The following is a 15,049-nucleotide window of genomic DNA, read 5'->3' as shown; positions in this document are numbered from 1 at the left end:
TGAAATTAAAGTTTTGTTACTGTACGGGGATCCAACTGTCCTGCTCATTCTTGTGCCTTAAATGCCCACAATAATTTCTGACACATAGTGAATACACAATAAATATTTATTGGACGAATAAGTGAGTCAATAAATAAGAATTTTTTAAAAACATGGCCCAGTTTCACAGTTTCATTTTGCTCTCGGAATGTGTGCCCCTTGACAGATTGCTCATTTCCATCGCTCATTTCCAAATGTTTCCTTCTTCTTGACTTCATTTGCCCTCTGACCATTTCGTCCAGTAGCTGGTTTTATTAGGATCTTAATATGTTACTAAAGAGACCCTAATGTTCATCGAGCCCATCGGCCACAGCTGAGGACGGTACGCAGCCAGCTGCCAGGTAGACTCAATTGAGGAAATTTCCATGAGGAAATACAGCCTTGCCTGGAGCCAATTTTCAGAGCCCTTCAAGGCAGGTTTCTCGGTAAACTCTGTATTCAAGAGAAAACACAGAGAATATTTATTATTGAGCCACCCTTTTGTTTTATACACCTAATCATTTTCAGATTACTTACCTTTCAAAATAGCCCTCAAATCTGACTTCTTTCCAGCTTCACTAATTCCATCCTTGCCTGGATTCCTGCAACAGTACCCTACCTCCCTAAATCCAATCCACACTGCAGCCAGAATGATCTTTCTGAAACAGAAACGCCATTTATTTTCCTTCTTTAAAAACATAAAATCCTCAAATATTTTCTACTAGCTGTCAGGCTGAAGTCCAAACTTCTTAATATAGCTTGCAAGGAACTTGATGGGACACCCCTCCTGTGACCTCTGTAACGCTATTTCAAACCACTCTCCCAACTTCTTTCAGTTCCTAGAGGAATATTCTGTCTCAATCTCTCCCTGTATCTCCCTCTCTTCCTCCCCCCCCCTCCAGGAATATTCTTTGTAAATGGAACAATTATTGTAATTTCTTTGTTGGATTGCTCTTAATATATAAAACTACAACTGATTTGGTAAATTGATGGTTGATCTTGTATCCTGCAACCCTGCTAAACTCACTTACATTAAAATTGATATAGATTCCACAGGATTTTCTACATAATTATATCGTCTGCAAATAAAGACAGTTTTACTTGTTTCTTTCCAGTCCATACACCTTTCATTTCTTTTCCCCGCCCTACCTCCCTGGCTAGAACCTCCAGTGCAGTGTTGACTAGAATGGCAAGAGTGGACATCATTTCCTGATTCCCAATCTTTGAGGGGAGGAAAAACACTCAGGCTTTCACTACTAAGTGTGATGTTAGCTATAAATTTTATCAAGCTGAAGAAGTTTCCCTTTGTGTTCCTTATGTACGGCTTCATAATGAATATCCACAAACTCAACAGCTTATAGAATCACGCAGTAATTACCTGGAGTATGTTCAATGCATTCTTGAAAAGAATGTGTACTCTGCTCTTGTTGGGTGGCATTTTCTATATATGTCAGGTCAAATTGGTCGGTAATCTTCCTGGAGTCTCCCATTCTCTCTCCCCTGCTGGTTTAGAGGAAGCCAGTGGGCATGCTGGGGAATCCCATGTAGCGTAGCATGAAACGGAAGGTGGCTTCTGGCTTACAGCCCATAAGAAACTGAGTTTTCAGTCCAACAGCTGCAAAGAACTGATGCTGCCAACAAGCTAAGTGACCTTGGAATCAGATCATTCTCCAGTTGAGCCTGACTTGCAACCACGGCTCTAACTGATACATGGATTGCCCTTGCGAGGTCCTCAGCGGAGGATCCAGTTAGGACAGGGCCAGGTTTCCTATCCAGAGAGATTGTGAAGTATTACATGGGTAGGATATTAATATAGCTTCCTCACAGATACTGTTTATATCATTATTTGCATGGCATATCTTCTTCCATCTTTTTACTTTGAACTTTATTTGTGTCTTCGGATCTAAAGTGTGTCTCTTGTAGGAAACATACATACCATGTACACCCAGTGTGACAGTCTGTGACTTTTAATTGGAGTATTTAGTTCATTTATGTTTTGGTACTTGTATTCTATATGTCTCACCTCACTTTTGCTCCTCTGTTCCTCCTTTACTGACTTCTTTTTTGGTTAAATAAATATTACTTAGTATGTAATTTTAATTCCCTCTCATTTTATCAACTATATTTTTGAGATTTCTTTGCTCTGGGAATTACAAAGTGAATCTTTCACTTATCATAATCTCATCACAATCCACTTCAGGTTACTATTGACTTAATTCTAGTAAATACAGCAGTGTTGCCAATTTGTGAGTTTCCATCCCCTGTGACAAATCAAAACTACAAGTTTTGAGGCCAGTCACAAGCTCCTAAAACTATAGTTATCATTGAATTACTGGGGGGATTAAAGAAACTCTGAGAAATAGACCACAGACTCCCACATTCTTACCTGACACGCTAGGAGTTTCTCGACAGTAAATGCTTCTCAAGTATTGTCTTATGTGTAATCAACAAGAAATGGTTGCTTTGGCTATTTGTCCAGTTTTTGGGGGGCCTAGGGGAGGATGCAAGAGCATCACCGACCTCATCACAATACTATAAATAATGGAAGCTGCAGCTGCCCCGCTCCTTTGTAACCTTGCCTCCAGTCCTTCTTTAAGGATTGTCAGGTATGTGGGTCTATTTTTCAGTGGTGGAAAAAAATCTACTGAATTCGGTAAGCCTGCCCAGTATACAAATTATTAAACCTGGGGGTCATATCAGCAGGATGGCAGAATGGGAGGTCCTCTGCTTGTATCCTCCCAAAGAATCAAAACTCTGGCAGCCACAGGTACAAGTATCTCTGTGGGAACTTTAGGGTTCAGATAAAGGTCGTGAACCCTGGTGGAGCCCAGGGCTGAGGGGACTTGATAAGGCAGCAAGCCCAGGTGACAGGCTTGCCGACCGTGGTTTGGCTACACATCCCCCTGTGAATTCAGCCACAGCTCAGTTTAGCTTTGGTCCATCCTCCAAGCAATGAGGGAAGATCAGTGCCCACCTGCACCTAGGGTAACAGGCAAGCCAAGCTTAGTCCAGCTGTGGGCCTGGAAGCAGTCCACGGCCCAGCTCCAGCTCCTCCAGCCATGGTCTGGGAGCAATGCTGCCTTTCCAGAAACCTGGCAAGAGACATACCCATCTGTGACCCTGCAGTCAGCCCTGACCACAGTCTGATAGCAGTTTCCAAAGTGACTCTGTGACCTGACTCTAGCCCCTCGTAACCACTGTCAAAGGGCAGTCCTGTCCACCAAGGAAACCAGCAGAAGGAACACATACCTGTACCTTGGAGTCAGGCCTGCACACCTTGGTCCTGGCTTTGGACTCTGAAGCAGCACTATGACTTGGTTACAGGCCCCATAAGGTGCAGGCCAGGACCAGTTTTGCCCACCTAGCAACTGACCTAGTGATACAAGAAGTCCCCCCAGGGACCTTGTCAGAGCCACACCCATCCATGGATCAGGTAACAGGCCCACCAACCACAGACCTGTCTGTAAACCAAAGTGATGTGAAGTATCTTTTCTGACCACAGTGGTATGCAGCTAGAAATCAATGACAGGAGGAAAGTGGGAAAATTCACAAATGCTTGGAAATTAAACAACATACTCCTGATGACCAATGGGTCAAAAAAGAAATCAAAAGAGATATCCAAAGGTACTGAGATGAATGAAAATGGAAACAAAACACACCAAAACTCTTGGGATGCAGCAAAAGCAGTTCTTGGAGGGAAATATAGCAATAAATGCCTATATTAAGAAAAAAGAAAGATTTCAAGTAAATAACCTAAGTGTATACAATTTTAACCTAACTTTGTACTAGAAAAACATGAACAAACTAAGCCCAAAGTTAGTAGAAGGAAAGAAATTACTAAAATTAGAGAAGAAGTAAGTGAAATATAGTCTAGAAAACCCATAGAAAACATCAACAAAATAAAAGTTGTTTTTTTAAATTCACAAAATTCACAAAAATAACCAAGAAAAAAATAACCTAAACAAGTAAGATTATAAGTGAGAGAAGAAACATTACAACTGATACAACAGAAATACAAAGGATCATGAAAGACTACTGTGAAAACTCATCCACCAAGAAATTGGTAACCTAGAAGAAATGGATATAATCATAGAAACATACAACCTAACAAGACTGAATCATGAAAAAAAACAGAAAATCCTAACAGATCAATAATGAATACAGAGATTGAAGTGGTAATCGTAAACCGCCCAACAAGAAGAAAACAGACCAGATGAGGTCATGGGTGAATTCTACCAAACATTTAAAGAAGAATTAATACCAATTCTTCTCAAACTCTTTGAAAAAATTGAAGAGGAAGGAATATTTACACATTCATTTTATGAGGCCGTCATTACCCTGATACCAATGCCAGATAAGGATGTCACAATAAAAGAATATTATAGGCCAATACCCCTGATGAACATACATGAAAAACCCTCAACAAAATACTAGCAAACTGAATTCAACATCATATTAAAAGTATCATATACCATGACCAAGTGGATTTATCCCAGGAATGCAAGGATGGTTCAACATATGCAAATCAATTAATGTGATATACCCCATTAATAGAATAAAGAATAAAACTATATAATCATCTCAACAGATTCAGAAAAAGCATTTGACAAAACTCAACAATCTTTTACTGTAAGAACTCTCAATAAGGTATAGAAGGAATGTGCCTCAAAATAACAGCTAATATCACACTCAATGGTAAAAAGCTGAAAACTTTTCCTCTCAACATCATGAAAAAGACAAGGATGCCCTCTCTCACCACTTCTATTCAACATAGTGCCAGAACAGTTAGGCAAGAAAAAGACGTAAATGGCATCCAAATCAGAAAAGAAGGAGTTAACTTATCTCTGTTTATAGATGCCATAGCATTCTATATAGAAAACCCCAAAGACGCTATCAAAAAATTGTTACAATAAACAAATTCATTAAAGTTTCAGGATGCAAAACCAACATACTAAAATCAGCTGCATTTGTAACAATAAACTGTTAGAGAAAGAAATTAAGAAAACACTTCCATTGACAAAGCATCAAAATGAATAAAATACTTAGGAATAAACTTAACAAAGCTGTGTCTGTATATCTGAAAAACTATAAGATATTGATGATAGAAATCAAAGAAGACAAATAAATGGGAAGATATCTCATGTTTATGGATTGGAAGGATGGCTATTGTTAGAATTTACATATATTCAATACAATATCTATTAAAATTCCAATGACATTTTTCATGAAATGTAAATATAAAAATAATTTCTAAAAACAAAATAAAAATGAATTCTAAAAATGTTACGGAACCACAAAAGACTGAATAGCAAAGCAATTTTGAGCAAGTGGAACAAAGCTGGAGGCGTCACACTTCCTGATTTCAAACTATATTGTGAAGCTTTAGTATCCAAAACAGTAGAATGCTGACGGAAAAGCAGATACATAAACCAATGGAACAGAACAGAGAGCCCAGAAATCTTTGATGTCTTTGATGAGGATGCTGAGAATATGCATTGGGGGAAGGATAATCTCTTCAACAAATGATATTGACAAAAATGGATATCCATTTGCAAAAGAATGAAATTAGATGCTTATCTTATACCATATACAAAATGTAACTTGGAATGGATTTAAGACTTACATGTGAGACCTGAAACTGTAAAACTCCTAAAAGAAAACTAAGAGGAAAAGTTCCTTGGCATTGGTCCTGGCAGTGGTTTTTTGAATATGACCCTAAAAGCACAGGTAACAAAAGCAAAAAGGAAGAAATAGGACTATATCAAATCAAAAAGCTTCTATACAGCAAAGAAAACCATCAACAAAATGAAAAGGCAACCTACAGAATTCAAGAAAATATTTGCAAATCTGATAAAGTATTAATATCCAAATAAAATAAGGAACATACACAACTCAATAGCAAAAAAATATATATAAATTAAAAGTGGGCAAAGGGTGTGAATAGACATTTTATTCAAAGAAGATGTAGGAACCTGACCAACAGATACATGAAAAGGCACTCAACGTCACTAATCATCGGGGAAATAAAAATCAAAACCACAAAGAGACATCACCTCATACCTGTTAAGATGGTTTTTATAGAAAAGACAAGAGATAAATGTTGGCGAGGTTATGGATGAAAAGGAATCCTAGTAGACTGCTGATAAGAATGTAAATTGATACCTCTATTATAGAAGTATGGAAGGTCCTTTAAAAATTAAAAATAGAATGACCATATAATCCAACAGTCCCACTCTGGGTATATTTCCAAAGGAAATATGAGGATCTTGAAGAGTTACCTGCCCTCCCACGTGCATTGCGGCATTCACAGCAGCCAAGGTATGGAAAAGGAAATCCTGTCGTAAACAGCAGCATGGATGACCCTGCAGGACGTGAGGCTCAGCGAAATAAGCCAGAGAAAGACAAAAATCTGCATGATCTCACTCTTATGTGCAGTCTAAAAAAGTAAACCTCTTCAAAGCAGAAGGTAGAATGGTGGTTGCCAGGAGCTGGGGGTTGGGGAACTAAGTAAATGTTGGTCAAAGGGTACAAACTTTCCGTTACAAGATGACTAAGTTCTGGGGATCTAATGTACAGCATGGTGCCGTGAGTGAATAATACTGTACCGAACATTTGAAATTTCCCGAGTGTAGATCTCAGGTGCTTTCACCACACACACATACACACACACAAATGTTAGCCGTGTTACACGATTGATGTGTGGATGCACATCTACCAAATGACACATTGCACACCTGAAATATATTCAATTTTTTATGTGTCGATTATACTTCAGTAAAGCTGGATAAAAATTAATAGCCTTGATTTAGGAGAAAAGAACTGATTTATAAATCTATTTCTTATGGATATTTGCTATGACCAAATGACTAAATGATTAAAATAATTAAGAAAGACCTCTTCTTGGGTCTTTGGATCTTTTCAACATTCTCAGATGTGCTTTGGAGGCATATATTCAGTTTCTGGTTAAGTTTAGAACATCTTTTCTATTTTAAAATTTAAAGTGAGTTAAAAAAAGAATAGTTAAAATATGTCTGGTTTATAATGTCTGCAATAAAATATTCCAACACTAAGCATGAATATACAGACTTTTTACTCTCGATCAAAAAAGTGAATCTGAACAAGACAAATAACATTTACAACATTTTGTCAAAGTAATGAGAAAACATTTTTAGTTATAAACAATTACTGTAATCATTTTACTGGAAAAAATGTAATTACATTTCTTGCAGCATCTTCATAGGAGAATATATGGGGCGGAATAGGTAATGAGAATTCAGTACCTATTTCCAGCCATCTTTGTGTATAAGAAAAGGGAAAACAAATTACAAAAAGAAAACTTCAGACCCTTGACTGCTCTGGGTACTAGTAAACTTATCAAATGCAATTTCTCAGGAAAAATAATCATCCTAGACAAGGAAAAATCTCTGTAAACACTTATCAAATTCATAAGAATCATCTCCAGAGAGCTGCCTGATCATAGAAGAGTCGAAGTATCTGGGAATCCAAATGCTGACGGAAAGGAATTGAAACCATATTTAGCATCAAAGACACGTGATGGCGATGGGAGGCCAGGCATTGTGCTGTACTTTCTAATATCCGTGAACGCATCGGTATATTATGTCGATCAGCCTCCTCACCACGCCTGTGGGGACAGCCCATACTTTGAGGCGCATTTCATTGAGAAATGGATGGGCCCTGACCTCCCACCCTGGGGAACTCTGCCCAGCGCCACGGGACTGTCTGTGCGGAGAAGGCAGTTCGAGGCTGCTCTGAGCCTCCGTGCATTGCGGTAACTACCTGGAAACTTAGCAGCACAACACGACAGAGCTTACAGAAGCCTCCACAAATGACTTCAGTGTTTCCGAAAGAATTCCTCAAGCCTTAGAAAAAGGTCGCTTATTATATGTAAGCATTGCTGAGGGTGTTTTTGGTGGGCGAGTGAAGAGTGAAATGTTTGGGTGGGGGGACCTCAAGGGAACATTCAGGCCTCTACAAGAGGTGACCCAGGCGGGACTGGGACGATGAAAGCATGGCCGGCCCTGGAGGGCCCTGCAGCTGACGGACAGGGGTCTGAGGGCCCTTCAGCAAGCTCGTGTAAATAGAGCTCCCAGAAAGTGTTTGAAAAGAAAGAGCAAGATGAGAACCCTCAGAAGTTTCAGGAGGGAATTAGGTTACACACCCCAAAAATAGATGGAGGTGTCAGAAGTATAAGACCAGCTTTAAAGGGAAAAAATCATTGCCCGGGGATGATGGGGACCCCCGGAGTTTGACTCTCTGTGAGCAGTGGCCGGCCGCACACCCTAAAGAGCATGACAGGTGACAACTCCCGGCTGCCATCCCTGGGCACCTCCCCCCGAGAGCACTGGGGCCTGAAGCTCTCCGCAGAGGCTCCCCAAGCCTCAGTGTCGCTGCCCCCAGTCCTGCCAGGTTTTCACTGGGGAATGTGTTACTCACTCTCAGTGAGTTCTCTGAAGGATCAACAAAAACAAACCCTAACCTCATAAATGTGACTCACACAGGGAACGGCGAGGGGAGGCAGGTCTCCCCAGGCTACATGCCATCTGAGTTCCCAAAGGTGGCCTTGGACTGCCTCCCAGGACGGTGCCCGGGAGCGGCTCCCACACGGCCTCCAGGGAGGCAGCTGTTCCTGGTGACAGACTCGTCGCTGAGTCGCAGTCACGGTGGCTCTGGCTGACGGTGGCCCTGCATCTGCCTCTGTCAGCACCGTCCACAGGGCCCCCGCTGCTGTTCTGGGTCCCTTGCTGATGGTTATGCAGGGACAGTTCAGCACCAGCTCGGATGGCCGCCCGCAGCAGAGACCCAGTGGGTATTCCAGCAGCAGTTGCTCTACACGGATGTGTAAATGAGCTTGTTTAAAAGCCTCTATAGGTGTGATGAGGTGTAAACCTAATACCACCACCTACGTCATTTCCGTCATTAAACTCAGAGTCACTGATTCTGTCTTGGCTGAGGGCAAGTGCACACTCACAAAGATGCCCATGTCTCCACTTGTCAGAAGGCTCGGACCATGTGTGCAGGCCCCCAGATGTGAGTTTTAAGCCAGCCTACCATTTACCGTGTTACTGTTTAGTTACCTTAACTCATTGACTTGCCTGAGCCTTGGTTTCTCATCTAAAAAATGTTTTATCTCACAAAGGGGCTGTAAGGATTCAATTAAATGCAATAATTAACTTTACAGCACTTAGTTTAGTCTCTGGTTACACAGCCCTTTCCCCCAGTAAAATGAAAGGAACCCAAACATACAACAATTCCCTGGGGTCCTGATTCACACATGCCCTGAGATTAGAGCTCTCTTGGGCCACGTGGACTGTTAGTGGGAGAAGCCCCATCTCCTCGGTGCTGGCTCAGTTGTACCTACAGCAAAGGAGGTGGCTGGGGCAGCCCTGAGAAGCCCCCTCTGACCATCACCTAGAGCCGGGGCAGCCAGACCGGGCCTGACCTTCATACAGCTTCAGAATCGGTGAGTACAGTGTCTCAGGAGGGTAGGCAGCCTCCCAGGGGCTCCAGGGGACAAGCCTGCTGGGGAGAGAGGCAGGAAGTCTGCATCTCACACAGGTATGCAGAGAGAGAAAGGATGGCCATGCTACTTCCTAATTTTTAATTATATCAGTCTTGTAGAATCCATCCTCCTTGTTAATGGAAGGAAGTCCCTTTGAGAGCTTATGCTGTCTCCACTGAGGTGGCTCAGACATGTCTGAGCATCTCTGTGACTTGGTGGCCAGACCTTCCAGGTTAACATGAGGCACTACGGAGAATCAGTCATCTATTCAAAAGTATGAGTGTTTACTGAGCATCTGTGATGCACCAGGTGCTGTCCAAAGCCTGCAGATCCAGTGACGTAAGCAGTGTTGGACAGGCAGAGAGAACGGAGGAGGCTGGTCCGGCAGGAAGTCATAGGTGGGGGCTGGGGGGGCTGTCATGTGGTCACATGGTGTGGACTTCTGTACGAGCTCCCCAGCCATGTGGGGGGCGACCCCAAGAGACAGTGTCCTCCTTTTAGCAGGCTGCACAAGATACCACCTACCTTTAGGACTTCCAGAAACACTGTGCTGTCTGCCACCTGGTGAAAAGAGAAGGTTTCAAGGGAAGCCACAGTTGTGGCTGGCTGAAGAGCAGGATCTGTGTGGACCTTGTGAAGGGGTTTGGGAATAGAAAAATTGGGAGCGTACCAAGTGGCAACTGGTGGAACTTAGCTGTGAGCATGTCTAAGATACCTGTGGGGTTTCCTAGGTATAAATGGGAGGAGCAGGTGCCTTTATGAGAGTTTGTAGGACTATAGCAAGAAATGTGTTCAACCCCCAGCGGTGCTGTTCCGTTGTAGGAGCAGGACCCAGTCTCAGCACAGGAACTTCCTGTGGGTGGAGGGGAGTTAACACTTTGAGGTGTGGGCACTGGGGTGCTTGTTCCTTGGCATCTGGGCAGAGGGCACGTGTCTATGGAAGGATTCCTCTCCTGCTCATCCCCATAGGGTCTGCAACCATAATCACCCTCCCCCAATCCAGATTGACTTATATGTGATCAATGTGGTGCCCATTTTCATAGTCTTACCTCTCTTAGCTCTCTTATTTCAAAGTATGAAATAGTATCATTTACTTCCTAGGATATACATTTTCAAGCCTGCTTTATACTAACATTGACTAAGCCAGTATCTAAATGCATGGCCTGGACAACTTACACTAGTGCTACCCTCACATAAGACTCACCTAGAGATCTTGTTGAAAGACTGATGCTGACTGATTAGTTCTGGGGAAGAGCCTGTCTATGCATTTCTTACAGGCTGCCGGGTAAAGCAGTTGTTGCTGGTCCTGGAACATACTCTTGGTAGTGGACTCCAACCCTTCCAGCCCCAGGTTCCTCATTGCAAACTAGGGATAATAATGGCTAGGTAGTTGTGAGGATTGAATGAGACGATGCACTTAGCATCAGTGCCTGCAACTTTGAGGTTGCATCTTTCTGAAATCAATATTTTAGTACTACATGGTAGTTGCATCTTATGGAAAAACCCACAAATACATACCCTGTGTCTTTGATGTGAATGTGTTCTAAAACAGGTATCTCATTGCAAATTTTCTTTTGCACCTTTCCAAACATTGCAGTAATTCTTTTAAGTGGTTGTTTTTGGTTGCTTATATAGTCTCTCTGGTACAAAGAATAAATTTATTTTTACTGGCAATAATAAAAATAATAATGTATTTACCTTCAACATAGTACTGTATATGAATTCTCCTTGTAGTTAGACCTCTGGACAAGCTACAGAAGAAATCAGACCTTTATTCATCCCTTCGGGCCTTACCCCTACTCTGGTTTTGTTAGCATGTGAAAATGTTTGTTCTGACTTACTGTCTCAGGTTACCTTTTAAGTATGGAATAACTTAATTATGGATCCCCCAATACTAGTAACAAACTGCTATGAGATTTCTGTATTTTTCTAGACTGAAAGAAAAAGCCACGATTGTGTAGATTCTTCCAAAAAACATGATAGAAAACTTTAGAACTTACATTCATCTCAAAATAGCTTATAACTTTCTTTAGTACACTAAAGTATATTAAAGATTTTTAAATTCATTTCCCATATGAAGTTTTATAAAGAAGTAAACATGAAACATTTAAAAATTTCTGCATGCTGTATCTGTAAATGTATATGTAATAATTATTTTTGACTCATTTTAAGGGGCTTTTCCCCTTAATTTTACAACAAATTTTGTATGCCACCATGGTAGAGTATCTCTGAGTAATAACTACTGTAAACAAAAATATGTTTCTTTTTAGTCTTGCTGATATTAGGTCTCTCCTCTCTCCACAGAACCTATAAAACCATGTTCAGGGCATCCAAAGTTGCAGAGGAAAGATGGAAAAAGGTGGATGACTCTCTTCCGGCGTGGCTGATCGTAAGGGCAGGTGAGAATGCACCGATTATTTTTACAGTCCATAGATTTTCATCTTCTCTGTGGTGGCTGAAGAACTGCTAGCATTTTCTAAGTTTCCTAAGAAGAAGTTATTCATTGTCACCCTAGAACGATGATCACTACCGTGCACTGAGCTCTCGTAGTTCTGACACTGGCTGTGCTAGAATCCCCCGGAGAGCTTAGGGAGAAGTAGCTCCATCAAAGTCCCAAAGCCAGGACAAGTGGTAGATTCACACCTTCAATCCAGTGTATCTGCCTCTCAAGTCCATTCTAGCTCCACTATTGTAATATTTTTTTTAAAAAAAGGTAAAATATTGAAAGTGATTAAATTAAATGAAAAAAAATAGAGAACAGATATTACTGTTGGACGTTACAGTAATAGCAAGTACAGTATTTCTGCTTTCTAGAGAGTTTCATTGCAATTTAGACCCAGGAAGACCTAAACTGATCAATACTATCGGAAGCAAGGATCAAATAAGACATAAGACGATTTTAGGCAGAGCAGTAACCAGGAATGGCAGGTTAAAAAAAGAATGACAGGTAACAGGTAATAAAACCTTTTGATGGATTTATGCAATACTGAGCCTGAAACAATTTGCAGAGGGTTCTGGTTCACTGTGAAGCTTTACTTATGCAGAGCCTCTCTTTTTATCAAGTGGGATATGCAAGTCTGGGGCCAGAGAGGCCCTGCCACCCGGACCCTCTTAGCCCACCCCTTTGATACATGATTATTCCTCTCTTCCAACAGAAGTGAACTGAAATTTTAAAATGCCAGTTTGAAAAGGCCTGCCTAGAGCAAGGAGCCATGGGTCTGCCTGGGGCACTCGCCACTCCTTCTCGTTGCTGATTTTCCTACCTTGTCATCAAGCTATTGAACTAGACCTTAATTAAGATCACTTTAGACCAGATTCACTTTTATCCAAGGGAAGACTTATCTGGAGATTTTTAGGAGCTGACTCCGTGCCAGGCCAAAAGCAGAGTCAAGCTGTGAATGCAACCATGAGGAGCCCTCCGTCTAACCACGGCTGGCATCGGGGAAAATGACTGAAATTCTGAATCGGAGACATTGTGTGAGGAAAGTGGCAGGTGCACAATTCATCTCGTTTAATAGAAGAATTTTGCTGTAGTTGAGGAAGAATTGGTGTTTCTCAGTTAACAAAAGTTTCAAAGAATCGAATGTTCTCTCCTGTTGTTTCACTTGCAAACATCTCTGATTCTAAGTCACCCATTCAGCTAATATTTATGAAAATCTGTTGTGTTCTAGGCCTTGGGGGACAAGGAGAAGCTAAGACCGGCTAAACGTGGTAGATGGACCACAGAGTCACAACTGCAAACACACTTTTTAAAAGATATGACCCAGAAAGGATAAAAAGAACAGAAAAGGAGAAGCAATGAAAGACAGTCAAGTGCAAACTGGAAGGTAAGCTAGAAGGAGAATGCATGTATGTGTAAATGGTCCATAAATAATGCATCTCAGCTCACTTACGGGCACATTTACCTTAGAACCTGCTGCTAGTGCCGCCAACCCGACTTTAACTCGGAAGCCTACGCTATTTCACGTTCCTCATCTATTTATTAAAAGGCAGGGGGTGATGGTTCTAAGTCAGTGTTTTCAAAACATGGTTCAGAATTGATGACCTTAGCATCACTTAGGCTGTTTATTAAGAATATATATGACCCAATACTAAACTTCCCTTTTGTTTTTTGAGCACCTCCTTGCTTACTTACATTGCAAGATGCTCCAGATCCATCTTACCTTTTCCCTGTTTTAATTCCAGAATCAGCCATTTCTTTAAGTTATGTGTCTTTTAAAGGAGAATATTTCAGGACCAATACTATTATAATGAATCAGCATTGCCTAGGTGAAGGTTCCAGAAGAGAGATCTGAGACAAACCCAAGGACTTGAGTTCCTTCTCAATTAAAAACTGTAGTTCTGGGTGAACCACCTAACTTTACTTTGATCCAGTTCTGGGGCCCATCCCATCACATGGCCTATATCTTGGAATGGTTACATTATGGCGGTGGAGGCCTTCTCCTGGGACTGTGTTCTATAAATTTGGAAAACATCGTCCAGAATATTTCCCCTCTTACACACCTGACCTGCATGAGCAAGAATCTCAGGCATGTGTGCACTCCTGCCAAGCACACCTGCACATGCAGAAACCCCACCTCATTTGTGCTGATGAATGAAAAGCAAGGCAGTTTGTCTCTATTCCTTATCATCATAAAGATCGGCATTGTAACCTAAAAAAATACCTTGGCACTCTCAAGTGTGAACAGATTCATGTGACGTGAGCCATTCCCCTTTTTTGTTTATAAACTGTGATAGCATCTCTTTCCATCTCTTCCACTTGCATACTGCCAAGACTTATTACCCAACGTGAGTTCGTCATGCTTGGTACCGAAGGAGTTAGCACTGCCGTAACTTTAGGAAATTATTTGCGGCGTGATTTATTATGGATAAACAACCTTGCCTAGAAACATTCCAAAGTGAAAAGCAGGTTTGTAAAACTAAAATTTGATAATTAGATGCTCTCCCGTCTATACTCAGTGTTTTCATGGTAAGTATTCATTCATGATATTCAAGAATAAAGGAGTCAAAAACATTCATTCTCTGTTCTCTTTTCTGTTAGTTTTATTATTACTTTGTATCATAGAGAAAAGAGATTGAAGCATGGGTTGCCTGTCAAATTTTGGATGTCAGATGACTTATTGTTGCTTCCATTTTGCTCTGCCCTAGGCAGTCAGTCTTCAGGGTTGACGACTGTTTCATCGACAACATCAAGGAGGTGCACCCCTACTCTGACGTCTTGGAGGGTTTGTGCAAAGGTGAGTCCACAAAACTAATAGGTGTTCTTAAATGGTGTGGGGAGGATCGCCTTTCTTGGAAACTTCATTTTCAGAAGGATCTGGTTACCATGTTTTGATGTGTTACATCTGAACGGTGAGAGTTTTGGTGGAGTACCTCCCAGCATTCAGTTCTGCATAGAACCACAGTAGTTCCAAGTCAAGCCCTGTGGCTGAACAGTGTTGTAAGAGAAAAGGTATTACAGTCTGAACCTGAGGCTGCGTCGGGATCACCATGTTTCCCTGCTCACACTAG

The 15,049-nt window shown here is 41.4% G+C and overlaps 1 long non-coding RNA gene across 1 annotated transcript in view; it reads left to right on the top strand.

The window, feature by feature from the left end:
* The window catches only part of LOC118972742 (uncharacterized), a 202,328-nt gene extending 187,552 nt beyond the window's left edge, over nt 1–14,776 (top strand). The window contains exons 2-4 of the long non-coding RNA XR_005061823.2: nt 11,843–11,937; nt 13,210–13,365; nt 14,687–14,776. This is a non-coding gene — a long non-coding RNA (uncharacterized lncRNA). The remainder of the gene's footprint in view (nt 1–11,842; nt 11,938–13,209; nt 13,366–14,686) is intronic.
* Nucleotides 14,777–15,049: the final 273 nt, after the last annotated feature.

The sequence above is a fragment of the Manis javanica genome, chromosome 15 (genome assembly GCF_040802235.1).
Source record: "Manis javanica isolate MJ-LG chromosome 15, MJ_LKY, whole genome shotgun sequence".
Lineage (NCBI taxonomy): Eukaryota > Metazoa > Chordata > Mammalia > Pholidota > Manidae > Manis > Manis javanica.
The sequence above is the reverse complement of the archived record's forward strand: the minus strand, read 5'-3'. Positions and strand labels throughout refer to the sequence as shown.